Raw genomic sequence first — 7,123 nt, 5'->3', positions numbered from 1 at the left:
GTTTTCTTCTTTTTTTGCCCTCCTACATCATTTATCCTCAATGAGTCTTCATGCTTCTCTTAGAATGTGTTTATTTCTAGTCCACTTTTGTGTCTTGAACAATACCTGAGTGCTATTTTTATTTTTCTGGCTTTCACATGACTTCATAAGTGAGTGAATTAATTAATAAAAGGGCAATAAACCAAATGATAAGAGCACAGAGGCACAAGGCTGACTTCAAATCCCAGATCTACTATTAGTTAGTTGGGACATGGGCAAGTTACTTAAATTTTCTAATCCTCAGTGTCCTTAGCTAAACAGAACTAGTTCTTGTGCTTACTTTATAGAACTGCTTAGTGGATTAAATATGAATATACATGGATGGGAACAGAGTAGTCTAAATATAAATTTTGGGGAATAAACTTTATCTTACTCTTTCTTGGCCATCTATATGGGTTCATCAAATAAAGTGCATTGAAAATGTAGGCTGTTAGGACAAAGTTTAACATAGAGAGTGCATAGCATAAAGGAAAAAGTAAAGGCAGCGACCATACACTCCACCTAATTTACATTCCTTGGTTCTAGCCTGGAATATCCTCCTGCCTGGGTATCCTGTCTCTAGATAGGTATAGATTGTGATGTATATACTACAGTGGTGCTTCTCTGTACATATGGAATATAGAAGAAAACACAGGGTTGTGCTGGGACTGAAAGTACCATCTGAACAAGCAGGATCATGCAACAATGGATCAGTCTGTATATGTTTGCTCTCCCTTATATCATGAGAAGTTGAGACCTGTTCCACATAGATTCTTTATTCCTTCTTAGTTGTTTTATTTATCATTAGAAACAGGAGAATGGACAAGAATACTTTTGTTCGTTTATTTCTATAGTTTTTCTTACATAAAACACAATCTAATATATTTAAATTAAAAAAAAAGAAGCTCCGGGCTTCCCTGGTGGCGCAGTGTTTGGGAATCTGCCTGCCAATGCAGGGGACATGGGCTCGAGCCCTGTTCTGGGAAGATCCCACATGCCGCGGAGCAACTAGGCCCGTGAGCCACAACTACTAAGCCTGCGCGTCTGGAGCCTGTGCCTCGCAGCAAGAGAGGCGGCGACAGTGAAAGGCCCGCATACCGCAATGAGGAGTGGCCCCTACTTGCCACGGCTAGAGAGGGCCCTCGCACAGAGACGAAGACCCAACACAGCCAAAAAATAAATAAATTTAAAAAAAAAAAAGCTCCTTTTCACATACAAACTTTTCACAACTTTCTTCTTTGAAAACACGGCATTCCAGATTCCTAAACACTTTCAAAATCCTCAGGATTTCTCCTTCTCTTTTCATTAAATATTAATGAGTAATAGTCTCTGTATAAGAATCTAACACATAAACACTCAAAAAGAGTAGACTAGCATTGTAACCAAAACAAAAATTTCTCCTATAGAAATTATTGTACCATATATTAAATTTATAATTTTACTATGTAAACCAATAGTAAGATTTACCTTTGGGCTTGATCTGTGGTGACCCAAAATCCACATACAATGAGACCCCATAGCAATCTTTTAGACAAAAATATGACATTGCCCCTTTCTAATGCCCTTGGAATTAACCAAGGTGTCCAATGCCATCCCATCCAAATCTCATCATCTTCTCCAGTTTATCCAAGTCTTGTCTATATGTCCTTTTTTTTGGTCTATATGTTCTAATTTAACACAGAATTTAGCAGTGACCCTGCAGGTCACTGATTCTTGGTCTTTCAGTATCCTTCAGATTCAAAAGTCACTATTAATACAATTATATAAGCACTCTTGCTAGGGCAACCTTTAAAAAAAATTACCCACCTAAGAGCTTTTACTAATATATCTCTCCCAAGCCTTAATTGGGACCCTATATCTTTAAGGGCTACAAATTGCTATATAGCTATATAAAGCAAGAACATTTTGCTTCTCTGGCTAAACCTTAACACTTTAGATTCTAGTTTTTGCTGTATCCTGTAGAGTTTTTGTGATATTAAGTCCAAGTTTAAACTAGCTGATGTTTGAGCCTGCAGTCTTACAGCACAGGTCTTGAACTAACACCATTTTGGCCTCTGATCTCTCCTTCCTTTTAACCTCAGGTTTCCTCTCCTTCCATGACTTTGTCACATATTCCCAACTTCACCTCACATGATGGGAAATACATGCCTGTGTCATGAAATAACTATGTAGAGAGTAGTGGTATAACGGTGTTAATTCTTGCCTGTCCAATATTTTTTGCTTGGTTAGTTGCACAGAAACCATACAGTTCAATTAATCATGCTGTCAAAGTAATTCCTTAATACAGCTTATTGACATGTGACTGCTTATTATATGCAAACATTGTTACCTGTTAATTTACCACATACTGGTTGAAGAAAGATGGTAAAAGCCTTACTGCTTATTTTGTAAGCCTTCATTACTCCATTAACGTTTCACTCCTTCAGGCCACTAGAAAAAAATTTCCTTAGTTAAATTACTCTTGCCATAATGCTCTAAAAATGAAAACAGTGATTGTAATATGCCTCACCAAAAGTTCACTAACAGTAAATTATTTTCTAATGCTCGTGCTTTGCAAATGTTTGCACAAATATGTCCATAGAATGTATAAACACTGAATTTTAGCTAGAGGGTTTCTGTCCTCTGAATTGAAAATATTTAAGTAAACATATAAAACTTGGTCTTTGAAATATTTCAGTGCCTTATTTTATCTATAAATGCAAAAAGAACAGATAAAACAAAAATGCTGAGGTCTTCAATACTTAATTTCAATTTAAAAAAAAGAAAGGAAAGAAATCTAACTTTTGATTATCATGATAGTTTTAAAAATAACATCTTTTGTAATGTATTAAATGGTTACCATGATAAGTGATCAATTTACTAATATTATGTTGATGTGAATTACAACTGTACTAGTTTGGGGAAAATGGTCTCATATTATTAACTGACTTGATTTAAAAAAATATGAATATTTATGATGGTCGTGATGATAATTTGAGGAATAATAATCAAGGCCATGGGACTACCCTGGTGGAGCAGTGGTTAAGAATCCGCCTGCCAATGCAGGGGACACGGTTTCAAGCCCTGGTCTGAGAAAATCCCACATGCCACGGAGCAACTAAGCCCGTGCGCCACAACTGCTGAGCCCGTGTACCACAACTACTGAAGCCTATGCTCCACAACAAGAGAAGTCACTGCAATGAGAAGCCACTGCACTGCAATGAAGAGTAGCCCCCGCTCCCCACAACTAGAATAAGCCCGCGGGCAGCAACGAAGACCCAATGCAGCCAAAAATAAATAAATTAATTAATTTTTAAAAATAATCAAGGCCACGAATGATTTCCCTCAGACACTGAAGTATTCAAGTACCATTTCATAGCTATGAAAATTATAAAATATGTAGAGTGAAAATAATCTATAAGTCCTTAAATTAATTATTATGAGCCATATGAATGGAAAAGATTTATTAGAAAGTTTAATGGCCTTTTATTTCAAAACCAGTTTAACTGAAATTTTATTTACTATTCATATGTAAAATTTCAATTCATTGTATCTTGAGAAATAATATAGTTTTATTATATCTTCTACTTATTCTTGAACCAATAATTTGTTTTATGACTTATATTGGATAAGATGAAAGGACACCTACACTGGGAGCTCTAAATTATTATTTTAAAAACATGATTTTGGAAAGGAAAATTAATATATAGCCTAAATGAACTATTGAACGTAATGCAATCTTCCTGAGTTTCATACTAATTCAATTTTTAATCATTCTATTTTCCTAATTTCAAAAAAAAAACGTGTTTAATACTTAACAAGCTAGTGGAATAGAAAAGCATAAAAGACAAAAAACAAACAACTTCTATTCAGGAATGCCCTTCCTGTCTTTTTTTTTTTTTTTTTTTATTGGAGTATAGTTGACTTACAATTGTCAACTACAAATTGGCACTTGCCATTGGCACTTGCCATCCACCTCTACAAGGAATAAAACATGTGCTGCTGCAGCTGCTGACCTTCAACACCCCCTGAAAGGAGTTCAGGTGGTGAGCAGACATGAGGCACTCTGTGCTCTGGGAAAAACTGGCAGAACAGGTCTTCAGAGAGTTAAATATTTTCAGGAACCGATTTTATGAGCCCAATTCTTGTATCTTCTCATATCTAGAAAAGCACTAAAATCCTTCATGGTGACGTCTGCTCCTTGTAACTAGGAGTAACCTGCACAAGACTAGCAGAAACCTTCTGTGAAAACATATGTGCTTGATTGCATGTACTCCCCCCTTCACCAAAATCACATATATACTGAACTTCCCCCTCTGCCTCTTTGGAGCAGTTTCTCAGAGCTCTCTGGGATGCTGTCTCCCAGGATGCAGTCCTCATTTTGTCCCAAATAAAACTTAACTTGCAATTCTCACATTGTGCATTTTTTTAAGTCGACACAATGTTGTGTTAGTTTCAGGTGTACAGCAAAGTGAATCAGTTATATATATACATATATCCTCTCTTTTTTTTTTTAAGATTCTCTTCCCAAATAGGCCATTACAGAGTATTGAGCAGAGTTCCCTGTGCTATACAGCAGGTTCTTATTAGTTATCTATTTTATATATGGTAATGTGTATATGTCAGTTCCAATCTCCCAATTTATCCCTCCTCACTCCCTATCCCCTGGTAACCATAAGTTTGTTTTCTACATCCGTGACTCTACTTTTGTTTTGTAAATAAGTTCATTTGTACTTTTTTTTTGGACCACTCACACTTTTTTTTTTTTTTTTGCGGTACGTGGGCCTCTAACTGTTGTGGCTTCTCCCGTTGCGGAGCACAGGCTCCGGACGCGCAGGCTCAGCGGCCATGGCTCACGGGTCCAGCCGCTCCGCGGCATGTGGGATCTTCCTGTACCGGGGCACGAACCCGCGTCCCCTGCATCGGCAGGCGGACTCCCAACCACTGCGCCACCAGGGAAGCCCTACTCACATTTTTTTAAGGCAAGTAATTTGACATTAAAAATATTGTTTTATAAGTGACTTTTTAAAGCATTAACAGGATATAATGAACCGTATCACACATATTTGATGCTAACTGATACATAGTATGTCATATTTGTGTTGCAGAAGCTTCACATCCCTTTCTTGGTCTTTAGATTATTTCCTATTTATCTCTATTTTAAATAATACTACAATATACATTGCTTACCTGCATGTTTGTATACCCCTACATTGATGTTTTAAAGATAAATTCCTGGATTTGGAAATACTGAATGAAATAGTTTGCACAGACTTCCTGACTCAGCTCCAACATGTAAAGAGCTTGGAAGCCATCCCTCCCAGTCTTAGAACAGGAATAAAGCAGGACACACTGAAAATTAACAACTTTTCAAGGATATCTCAGAGAACTCAGGTTGCAGAGCAGAGCACTCTGAAATCAGGAGAGACATGTAAAGCTGGAGAGTCACAGCTGATATATGCTTACCTGTAATAGAAGCTGCTAGAGCCATAAACTGGTAAAAAAAATTACATGTTAGTTGTGACAAACTGCTGGAGGCTGAGTGTGGACTGGCATGAGAGTGATAAATTCTGGGGATGTTACAGCAGGCAGGTAGTCAGATATGAGCAGAGAAATGGAGACAGGGGTCAGGTGGCAGGAAATCACGCATCTTGTAAACAGCTGGGTCCATGGGCAAAGAAAACAGGAACCTCCAGACGGACAGGAAACCACACTTTGGGTGATAAGTGTCCTGGAGGCACACAAAGAAAGGTGAGGAACGGTGGGAATCTCCTGAGTCCTAATGCAACCGATTGCTCATTATGCTCTCATTACAACACAGTTAGCCTTGCAGATAAGAAGTACCCAGCATGCACCGATGCCATGACATATCTGATCTAAGCTTAATAAGGACAAAAATCCCTCCTCCCCTCGGGAAGATGGAGCTGGGATGAAAATCAAGGAATACAACCCCCAAACTCCTCCTTCCTCAATGAATATTCCGCCCCTTCGTTTGTATGCCCCTCATAACCGGCTTGCCAAAGAAGCTCAGGGCAGCCGCCCCTCACCTGTCAGGAATTCTTTCTCCACGGGGAAAAAACCTTAAATTCACCAGGAACAGGGGCTGCAGTCTTACGATGGGAGGGAGTGGGAAAAGGATGGGTAACGTGGCACACTTTAATGGCTTTTATATCCAGGAACCACGCACGCTAGGTTCTCATGGTGAAGAGCCAACGAGATCCCCTCGTGGCTGTGACAGATGAAGAGAAAATGTAGTTGAAATAGACCCAGAATGTTCTCCATAAAAAAAGGCCAATTCTCCAGGGGAAGAAAAGAAAAAAGCACCCCCCCCCCCCACTATACCAAAAAAAACCTCTTTACCAGGGCCTTATCTCACCTGAAGGAAGAGCATTTTCCTGACTCCAGTCCCCTCCAGCCTTGTTATCTCATCTAAGGGGCAAACGAAACCTGTGAAAATTTGTGATGATCACTGCCCAGGGACACCACTTCATTTAAAAAATATTATTTAATCATAATATTACAGAAGGCTCTCCTCCCTTCACAGTACCCCACAAAAAGAAGATCCTATAAAACAGGTGAGTAAAGCTGAAAGTTCTATATGATTCAGATTCTAAGTAAGAGTTCTTCACAAAGGCCAAAGACAGTAGGAGAGATAAAACCTAGGACAGGAGACAAAGTTGAAGTCTTTGGCACGTAGAGTTAGAAAGAACTTTAAACAGCTAACTGCTAGTGATATGAACTTAAAACCTTACACTAAAGGCTCATTCTCTCTGGTTCCTATACCCAATACATCATGTTTGGCTTTAAAAAATGAAATGAAACAAGACAAAGGCAAAGCAAGGCATGTTAAAAGGCGAAGAAAAAACACAGTCTGAAGAGACAAACATTGATCAGAACCAGACACAGATGTGACACAGATTTTGGGACAATCAGATAGGGAATTGAAAATAATTATGATTATGATAAGCCCTTTAATTGAAAAAGTAGAAAACATATAAAAACATATAGATATTTTAAGCAGAGAGGTGGAAACTCTAAGAAAGAATCAAAAGAAAGTGCTAGAAAAAAAACACACTGTAACTGAAATTTAAAATGTCTTTAATGGCCTCATCAATACACTGGACAT

The sequence above is a fragment of the Delphinapterus leucas genome, chromosome 8 (assembly GCF_059928025.1).
Source record: "Delphinapterus leucas isolate spDelLeu-1000000601 "Yukka" chromosome 8, BTC_Dleu_Yukka2, whole genome shotgun sequence".
Classification (NCBI taxonomy): domain Eukaryota; kingdom Metazoa; phylum Chordata; class Mammalia; order Artiodactyla; family Monodontidae; genus Delphinapterus; species Delphinapterus leucas.
The sequence above is the reverse complement of the archived record's forward strand: the minus strand, read 5'-3'. Positions refer to the sequence as shown.